Below are 10,948 nucleotides of genomic sequence, written 5' to 3'. Positions count from 1 at the left end.
TAAATAATTAATTAAGTCATTTGCAGTCTATGAGGTAGCAGTAGCAGTAGTCAGGCGCTGCAGAGGGCACTGACGAGCCTTTTGGCAACAACATGCCTGAATAATTCTTCCTCATGTGTCCAGTGTGCTGATCAATGCACCAAATAAAGAGGAGGATCCAGGAAGGTGTTGCATGTAGGCGTGTAAAGGAGAAATAAGGGAATTTCCCAGCAGCGTCCAGCAGGCTGAGTGGTGTGAAAACGGGTCGTGAATGGCAGCAGCAGCAGACCAAAAAAAAAAAAACCCAGAGGTGCTTTTCAGAGTTTGGGACACTGGGAGTGAAGTCAGACAAAGCTGATGCAACAGGATGATATTTGTGAAAGAGCACACAAAATAGAACAAGGACGTGGCTCAGATACACAGTGTTGAGGTACAGAGAAGAGCCTGCAGAGCAGAAGTGTGTGGTTACTGAAGCAGCAGGAATAGAAACATACACTATAAAAACCAGGAGTAGAAAGATTTATTGGTGTCCCGATGTATCAGGTCCCGAATATCAGAAACGAAATGCAAATGCAGGTTCCTCTCTCCACATTGGAACAATACATAAAAAAATACATTTTTTTCTTATTTTTTTCCCCCTTCTTTCTAAATAAATTTTCTATTTTACCAAAATAGACCTAGTTTATTGCCCTCACTGATTTTTTTTCCCTCTTAAGTATCCCACAGGTTAAATAGAGAGGGCGGGCAATAATACTTAATGGAGCTGCTAACTATAAATGAATTACATTAGTGAGTTTTTAAAGGAGTGTTTAGTGTCCCGCGGAGTCTCTGAATATTTTATTAAACGTGGCGGAAACAGCTAATTGTTTTAGTGTTAATTAATAACAAAGTCATTGGAATTATTTATTAAAAACTATAGGAAGAGGTATAAGAAGAGGTGTTGGATGGCTTTAATATAAGCAGCTATAGAAGAAGCTGGCGTGCCACTGCTCTGTCCTCACTGCAAAAGGCCACTTTGGAGTTCAATTGACATGGCTGTTATGAACAAAGTGTCAGAGTGCTTGTGTTGTTAAAGAGCACAAACACAGGCGGCGAACACAAGAGCTGCTCTGGATGCTGTCAACAGCCTGGTGAAGAGCAGGAATGAGGAGGAAGGAGAGGTTGGAGACGATCGAGTGGCAGAATAAGTGGATGTGATTGTGTGCTCCCCACTCCCCCACTCTGATTTACTGTAAATGCTGTAAATAAAAATAAACCGTCAGTTTCCCCAAGGTCTTATGAGAAAGAGGAAGGAACTTTCAAAGAAATAGTTTCTGCTGACGTGTCAACATAAGCAACTCTACATCAGGGCTCTCATGTCTGACAGCGTTTGAGTCACAGACTGTATAAATAATGAACGTAGTCACTGTGACGTCACCTGTTTGTGGTTTGTGGTCCGTTTGAGGCATCGAGTTCAGCGTTACACTCGTCGCCATCTTGTTTCCGATACGGGGAGCAGACCATATCTGGATTGTCAAATTCAAAGTCAAAGTCAAATTTATTTATATAGCGCATTTACAGATGGCTGAGCCAAAGTGCTTCACATAAAAGTGCAAAAAGTGCAATAAAATACAGAATTGACAGAGGTAAAAGAAACAAACAAAAAACAAAACAGAATTAAATTTAAAATAAATTAAAAGAAGATAGGATAATTTTAAAAGCACTGTGGGATTACTAGGGGACACTATTCCCTAGCACTTGCCGGAGGAAAAAAAAAACTTTAATTGAAGGCAAGAGAAAAGAGGTGGGTAAAGGAACAAGAGGGAGGGATCTGATCTGAACACACCTCAACCTGGTATGAGAGAAGTCGCTGCTAATTCATGTTAGCATTAACTGGGATGTTAGTTTTGGCAAAAAGCAAAAACAAAATGTTGTTACTTACCTAAAAAAATGAACAGCGACTCCTTGGAGTGTCTGTTAGTCCAACTAAACACTTAAGTTTTTAACATTCCAGTTGATGCTCCAGTTATTGCTAACATGAATTAGCAGCAAATGGTATCAACCCCAAAAAATTGCTGCAACAACTTATAGGACACAGGTCAGGGATGGGCAACTGGAGGCCCGGGGGCCGCATACGGCCCGCACCCTCACTTGAAGTGGCCCTCAGTACAACTACATGCATTTGAGCATGAAATCTTAAAAGTGCAGTGTGAAAATGCACAAAATTACTTCTTGCAATTAATGTTGGTCTGCTGTTCTTGCACTGATAAAAAAGAAAAGAAATCATAATAAGTAGTTGTTTTTCTTTTGCTTCAAACCTTTTGTATTCCTATTTATACTGTTATTCATGCATTTGAGTATGAAATATGTAAGTTACTGCACTGTAAACATATTTAAAATTGCAGTTTCATCATATCTGGTTAAGTGCACGGTCCTATATGTGGCCCTGTGATAGTGTCCATGAAAAATTGAGGCCCCCTCCAGCATTTAAGTTGCCCATCCCTGACATAGGTGATCATGGAAATCAATCAAAAAATCTAATCAAAATTACTTTATTTATCCCCGAGGGCAAATTCAGTTAGTCTGTTAGCTCTGTTAGAATTAGCCAGCCTGATGGCTGTAGGAGTGAAGGGTGGACTTAAGAAAGTGTCCACTAATGTTATGACCCTTTATACACCATAATAGGTTCAATAAATACATTTTTTTATTAGATATTTCTGACCAGAAGAACTTGACACACAGTACTGAGCTTCATCTCAGATTAATCTTCAAGTCCACAGCTTTCTGATGATGTCACCACTTCTACTTCTCCTTGGAGTGTCTGTTAGTCCAACCAAATGCTTACGTTTTTAACATCCCAGTTAATTCTCCAGTTAATGCTAACATGAATTAGCAGCAGCTTCTCTCAGTCAGTTTGAGGTGTAGAGAGGCTATAGTCAGTGATCAGATCCCTCTCCTCCTCCACAGTCCAAATATGGTCTGCTTCCTGTATCGGAAACAAGATGACAACGAGTGAAACCATGAACTCGATGCCTAAAACGGGCCACAAACCAACAGGTGACGTCATGGTCACTACGTCCATTATTATTATAGTTATATACAGTCTACGTTCCTCACTGAAGAAAATTCTACCCTTTTCTATAAAGAAAAAATGCAATTTAACATAATAATTGACCCATTTTTATCTACATTACCAAAAGTTTGGACACAGCTTGTCATTCAATGGTCTTATAAAAGAACACATATTGAATTATGTAGTTAAAAGTGTCAAACAAACCAGAATATATTTTAGATTTTAGCCTTCACCTTTTGTTCTGATGACAGCTTTGCACACTTCTGGCTTTCTTGGAATGGTTTCCAATTAACAGGTTTGCCTTGTCGAGAGTTAATTTGTGGAATTTCATGCCTTGGAAGAATCTGAAATATAAAACATATTCTGCTTAGTTTTACATTTGTTTTGTTCAAAAATATCCAAAAGCTCGCACAACAGCAGCTTAAAAGCTTGTAGCACCCTATAATGTAATAATTTCCTGAAAATGTTATAAAATTTGCACTTAACTCAATTGAAAAAATGTCATAAAACCCAATAATGTAATAACTTCACCAATAATGTAATAGAATATCCTGACTGATATTGTACACATATGTATTACATTTTCAGGAAGTTGTTTTGTTGGTTTGTGGTTGTTTTCATGAGGTAGTGATTTGTTGGGTTTCCATCAACGTGGCTAAACAAACCGCGGCTTCATTGAAAAAGTCTGTTTAGAATTAACACCAACTTCCACTTCAGGCTAAAGCCGTTCCTCTAACGCTAACTCAACCCAGGCTATACTAGACTGCATTTAATGTGTTTTTTTGTCTTAACAGCTAGAACAAAATGAACGAAAGGACTACTAAAAAACATTTGCACACTTTTCTTAAATTATACATGTTTAGCTTTCAAATAAAGGGTTCACTCCAAAACAAAAGTTGCATGGATTAACCAACAGATTGACTGAAATAGGTGTGTAAATTCATGCATCATCACATTGAGAACAGTGAGAAACAGTGAAAGAAAGGTCTAAAGCAGACTGTAACATAAGTGACGTGTGCGTGAACAGAAACGTGGCAGAACTGTCTTTTTTTGGATATTGTTTCCGCCCGTCTGGAATTATTTGACACACAGCTAAAGTTAGCTCGACAGTTAGCCTGCCTCGAAGCAGGCTAGTTCAGTGGTGTAAGTTACCATGGTAACTGAGCGGGGAGTCACAGAAGCCACTTTGATGGAACGCATCTCTCACTTTTAAATTAGCAAGGCTTATCATATTAAACCAGGCTTTTCCTCAATCCCTCTGGGGTCTCCAGTGCTGCTCAGAAGCTTATCTGAGCTGGAATTCTATCAGTCAGGACATTTTATTACATTATTGGTGAAATTATTACATTATTGGGTTTTATTTTGATACAGTCTATGGTTTTATGACATTTTCAATGGAGTTAAGTGCAAATTTTATTACATTTTCAGGCGTTATTATTACTAGGCCTGTCACGGTAATAACTATATCTACTTATCGTACAATATATAAAAATGGACACAATAATGGGTTTTTTCTGGACTCAATATATTTTTGATTACATGCATGACTTTTTTTGTGTTGTGCTTAAAGTAATGCTGCAAATGTTTGACAGACGGCACGATTTGACGGGTCAAAAACTATGTTTCCCTAGCAGCCATTCCAGCTGTTAATGTTGTTTTAACCCTCTATGGTACGGTGTTGCCCTCAGGCAACATACCCATTTTTGGCCTGTCAAATTTCTACAATACTTTTAATACATCTTTTTGAGTGAGGCGATACTTTAAAAAAGAGGGAAGAGTATAGGGAATCAATAGCAATGCTTTAATTTGTCACTTGACCTCCTGGAGGCCATATTGAAACCCTATTTTGCAGACTTTTCCAAAGGAAACAGCTTTGCCATTTTGCACCACCAAAAAATCACTCAAAACGTAATTTCCTGGCACTTTTCCATCTGGAAAAAAATATATTCCCACTGATAGGTGAGTAAACCTTCATTTTTGATAGTTTCATACACTTAGACTGTTCAAGACATTCATTTCAATGGGTCGTTGGTTCAATGGTACAATGTTTCCTACAGGCAACATTCAGACAAGAAACCGGTTAAAAAAGTTCCTTTTACAATGTTTTTAAATGTAAAATGTTATGTATTGTACCCTGTTGAAGCTACTAAATCTTTTACACATGTTTATGAAATAAATTATGTTAAAAAAAAAAAGAATTATAAAATGTCTTCAGATTATGTTTATTTTAAGACAAAAAACACTAAAAAAAAAAAACATTTTTTTCCTAACTGGCATCATAATGTGTACCATAGAGGATTAATAATAAAATAATGTAATACATAATGATTATCTAATTGCAATGCTTTTTTTTTTTAACAGAGCCTATTTTATTTGCTTTGGTTCTAGTTTATTTATTTATGTTTTATTTATCTAGGATATTTTAATATTTCTTTTCCACATTTCAATTCCAATGTTTAAAATTCTCGAGATTTAAAAATGTATTGCTGTGGAAAAAGGATGTACATATTATGCTCTAATATGGTTATAAAACTAAAACAACATCAATACAACAATACTATCGTAATTTCTGGGAAATATGTAAAAAATGTTATTGTGACAGGCCTAGTTTTTACATTATCAGGAAATGATTACATTATGGGTGCTATAAAGCTTAAAGACAAAACTTGCCAAAGAGGTAAAAAAAAAAAAAAAAAAAGTAATCTGGGAAAAAATGTCATCAAAACATAATTGACGATGCAGATTCGCTGTGTGGTGACATGATTTTTAAAGGACAGGCTGATTGTTGACTGTCATTACTCATGAGTCGTTCTATTTTCATTAGGCTGAGCACAGCAGAAGGCTCGCTAGCTCATACAACTAATTTGTCCAATTTCACATCTTATCTGAGCAGCATCTTGCAGCGTCAGACTCAGCTGCCTCTTATCAGCTAATTTGTTTTGGCCCACATCAGGAGACTCTAACCTTTGTCTCACACAGGAGCACAACAGGTCAACACACATAGAGAGAGATTGAAATCCGCTTCCATCTCGCCTCTATAAGGCCTTGTTGCGTTTGAAATTACATAGTTAGCCCCATGGGGGAACCTTTATATAATAACAATAATGGAAAATAGTAATAATAGCAATGAATGGATGGATGGATGAATGAATGGACGAATGAATGAATAAACAGAAATACCCCTCCTCCATATTGCTACTCATTGTTGTTTCTAATATTGATACTAGCATTATTATTATTGCTCATGCATGCTCCCTTTTTTATTGTTTTATATATATTATATTAATATATATTATATTATATATAATAATAATAATAATAATAATAATAATAATAATAATAATAATAATAATAATAATATATGTATATATGTTTATTGTATGTATATATATATATATATATATATATATATATATATATATATATAATTATTATTATTATTTATTTATTTTATTCTATTTTAGTAGTACGGCTTTCTCTGCCTAATAATGATACATAATATTTATTATCATATATTAATACTTAACTACTAGATCTATAACTGAAACACTCCCTGTCTGTATTATTGCACAGTAAAAATAAAAAAATAATTTAAAGAAAGAAATTAAATAGTTAATTGTGTTACATCAAGTAGATATCTCAACAATGAAGAGATTGTGCCTCTGCGCTTCACGGACTTGAGCGTCCCAGAAGCCTTCGCGCTAATCCCTCTGTTAATACCCAGAGCATGAACCTATAAGCTTCCTTATATTTGTAGCGGCAGGAAAGAGAAGAAGAAAAAAAAAACAATATAATTCTCCCATCCTGACAGAAGAGTTCAGTAGCTGCTAAAAAGCACCATATTGCTATTTGAAGAGTGACTTTGCTTCCACTATAGCTGGACTCATTTTATTCCCAGTGACACATTCATGAAATAAAGCTTGCCATGTTGAAAAGATAATCTTGTACATTTGGCTGGCAGCCTTATCAAGTCTGACCCGAGTCCAAAGAACAACTGTTAGAGGACGGAAATCTGTGAGAAAAATAGACGACAGTGTGAAAGCCACGGACGCAGAATAGATTCCCAGCGCCTGGCTCCACGCCCACACCCACTAATCAGTTTTATAATGATCACATCAATTCCTTTTATAGAGAAATACCAAAAGGAAACTATCGTGTCGTCTGGTTTCAAAGTGCTGAGCGGTCTACTCTCATTGCCAACATGTTCAATTAATATTACAGCCAACAACATGTGGTGATATCCTGCTTTGTGTGAGTCCTGCAAACACTGAAACCGAGATTAGTTTTCAGAGTAACTTTGCTCAAGCACACACGATCAAAGCGCAGATTTTTCAAACTTCTCCTCGCTGCCGGGAACGCGGCCAAGTCACACACCTGTACAATGAATCCAGCTTGTGGGCGTTTGTTGGGTGACGTGTTGTTGCTGGGAACTCACAAAGTGGTTGTAAAAACAAAGCTGATATGGAGGCAGATGGATGTGTCGGACGTGTTTTGAAAGTGGTCACAGGCGAACACGGCGTTAATATTTGAGGTTCCTAATGCGCGTACGTCACCGTCTCTTTGTTATTAGCCTGAAAATGATGAATATTTTCACACAGGAAGCTGCTTTTTGGTTGTTTACTGGGTTTGTTGAAGTGTGCTCCGCGCCGCCCATTTATTATGTCGCCTTTATGTGAAAACCGGCCTCCATTATTCTTCTCCTTTTTATTTACCGTACAATTAGATCCTTGATTACCTATATTTTTTCTGTTCTGGCTTTCACACAGAAACCTGTCTCTATTAATCAGCCAAGGTCTTGAATACAAAATGCTTGTAGATGTGTCACTTTCTTGTTCATTTTAATGCCTGGTACAACTAAAGGTACATTTGTTTGGACAAATAAAATGATAAGAACAAACAGCTCATAAGAGTTTAATTTAAGAGCTGATAACTAGACATAGACGTGGTTTTCTTGACAATAACCAAAAGGTGTAGAGCATTCAGAGGATGGATGGTTTTCCTGGGAATATTAACAGTAAGTGGGATTCCTGAAAAAAAAGTGTTCCACATCTAAATGTTGAAAAATGGAATAATTCTTGTAGAAACCCCCAAATTTTAGTTTTTGATACCCAGTTGCAGCATGGATTTTCCTTAATTATGAGCCTGAAAATGATGAATATTTTCACACAGGAAGCTGCTTGTTGGTTGTTTACTGGGTTTGTTGAAGTGTGCTCCGTACCGCCCATTTATTATGTCGCCTTTATTTGAAAACCGGCCTCCATTATTCTCCTCCTTTTTATTTACAGTACAATTAGATCAATGATTACCTATATTTTTTCTGTTCTGGCTTTCACACAGAAACCTGTCTCTATTAATCAGCCAAGGTCTTGAATAGAAAATGCTTGTAGACCTGTTTGAGTTTCTGCATCCTTTGAGCTATTGTTGGTGTTTTTTTTCTGTCTGCAAAATACCTTTTGTGACCTCTAGGATCCTCACAGCCTCAAGAAACTTTACAACCACAAACTAGAGATATTAGTAGAGGATGACCATCATATACAGTCATGGAATAAATGATTAGACCACCGTTGTTTTCTTCACTTTCTTGTTCATTTTAATGCCTGGTACAACTAAAGGTATTTTTGTTTGGACAAATATAATGATAAGAACAAACATAGCTCATAAGAGTTTAATTCAAGAGCTGATATCTAGACATGGACGTGGTTTTCTTGATAATAACCAAAAGGTGTAGAGCATTCAGAGGATGGATGGTTTTCCTGGGAATATTAACAGTAAGTGGGACTCCTGAAAAGAAGTGTTCCACATCTAAATGCTGAAAAATGTAATAATTCTTGCAGAAATCACCAAAATTTCAGTTTTTGATACCCAGTTACAGCAAGGATTTTTCTTAATTATGAGCCTGAAAATGATGAATATTTTCACACAGGAAGCTGCTTGTTGGTTGTTTACTGGGTTTGTTGAAGTGTGCTCCGTACCGCCCATTTATTATGTCGCCTTTATTTGAAAACCGGCCTCCATTATTCTCCTCCTTTTTATTTACAGTACAATTAGATCAATGATTACCTATATTTTTTCTGTTCTGGCTTTCACACAGAAACCTGTCTCTATTAATCAGCCAAGGTCTTGAATAGAAAATGCTTGTAGACCTGTTTGAGTTTCTGCATCCACTGAGCTATTGTTGGTGTTTTTTTTTCTGTCTGCAAAATACCTTTTGTGACCTCTAGGATCCTCACAGCCTCAAGAAACTTTACAACCACAAACTAGAGATATTAGTAGAGGATGGCCATCATATAGAGTCATGGAATAAATGATTAGACCACCGTTGTTTTCTTATTCACTTTCTTGTTCATTTTAATGCCTGGTACAACTAAAGGTACATTTGTTTGAACAAATATAATGATAACAACTAACATAGATCACAGACTTTAATTTAAGAGCTGATATCTGGACATTTTCCATTGTTTTCTTGATAATAACCAAAAGGTGTAGAGCATTCAGAGGATTAATCAACCCAGACTCTTGAATATAAAATGCTTGTAGACCTGTTTGAGTCTCTGCATCCACTGAGCTATTGTTGGTGGTTTTTTGTGTCTGCAAATGACCTTTTGTGACCTCTAGGATCATCACAGCCTCAAGAAACTTTACAACCACAAACTAGAGACATTAGTAGAGCATTCAGAGGATGGTTTTCCGGGAAATACTGACAGTAAGTGGGTTCATCAGGAATCTCCTGGACAGAAATGCTCCACATTTAAATGCTGAAAAATGTCATTCTTGCAGAAATCGCCTAAATTTCCGTTTTTTTATTCCCAGTCACAGCATGGATTTTTTTTTAATCATGCTCATTAACCTCTTGGTGTCTTAATATGTTATTTTGAAGGAATTTTTTAGCCGTTTTGATCCATTCTCGGGTGATCAAAATGGTTACATTTTGCATCAAATCCGTAATATCAACCCAAAAGTTGGTGCAAAAACCTATGAGACATAATTGAGCACGAGGATGGCCATCACATACAGTCATGGAAAAAAATAATAGACAACCGTTGTTTTCTTATTCACTTTCTTGTTCATTGACAGTAAGTGGGACTCCTGAAAAGAAGTGTCCACATCTAAATGCTGAAAAATTTTATAATTCTTGCAGAAATTGCCAAAATTTCTGCTTTTGATAGCCAGTTGCAGCATTTTTTTTCTTAAATTATAAGCCTGAAAAGGATGAATATGCACAACAGGAAGCTGCTTGTTGGTTGTTTACTGGGCTTGTTGGAGTGTGCTCCGCGCCGTCTATTTATTATCGCCTTTATTTGAAAACCGGCCTCCATTATTCTTCTCCTTTTTATTTACCGTACAATTAGATCCTTGATTACCAATATTTTTTCTGTTCTGGCTTTCACACAGAAACCTGTCTCTATTAATCAGCCACGACTCAAGGTCTTGAATACAAAATGCTTTTAGTCAGTTCAGAGCCAATAAAGAGAATTTGGTTTTCATTGTACAACTGCAGAGGGAGATAAATATACTGAACTGAACTGATGTTGAAAAGGCTGCTGAACCTCAGACCAGGAGTTTAGATCATGGAGATAAAAATGTCTAGAAAGATCAAAAAGGCGCTGCACTTAAAATGTCTCTCATTAAAGGAGCATAAGAGAGCTGAATCAATGGGGGTTTTCTTGTGGAAAAAACATGGTGATTGGCGAGATAAAAGGAGGCCCCGATTGGACCGGAGCCACAAGACGGCAGCATCACTCTCATTCACGGAGGTCGATGGAACTTGAAAGTCACTACTCTTCTGATTAGAGTGTAAAATTGCTCAATAGACATGCAGAATACACCTCTTTAATATCTTAGCGGCGTAATAGGAAAGAGAGCAGGGCAGCAACCGAGCTTCCATGTTCAGGTGAGATGAAATTTTAATGGCCGCCA

Source organism: Centropristis striata, chromosome 8, assembly GCF_030273125.1.
Source record: "Centropristis striata isolate RG_2023a ecotype Rhode Island chromosome 8, C.striata_1.0, whole genome shotgun sequence".
Classification (NCBI taxonomy): domain Eukaryota; kingdom Metazoa; phylum Chordata; class Actinopteri; order Perciformes; family Serranidae; genus Centropristis; species Centropristis striata.
This window is presented reverse-complemented; position numbering follows the sequence as displayed.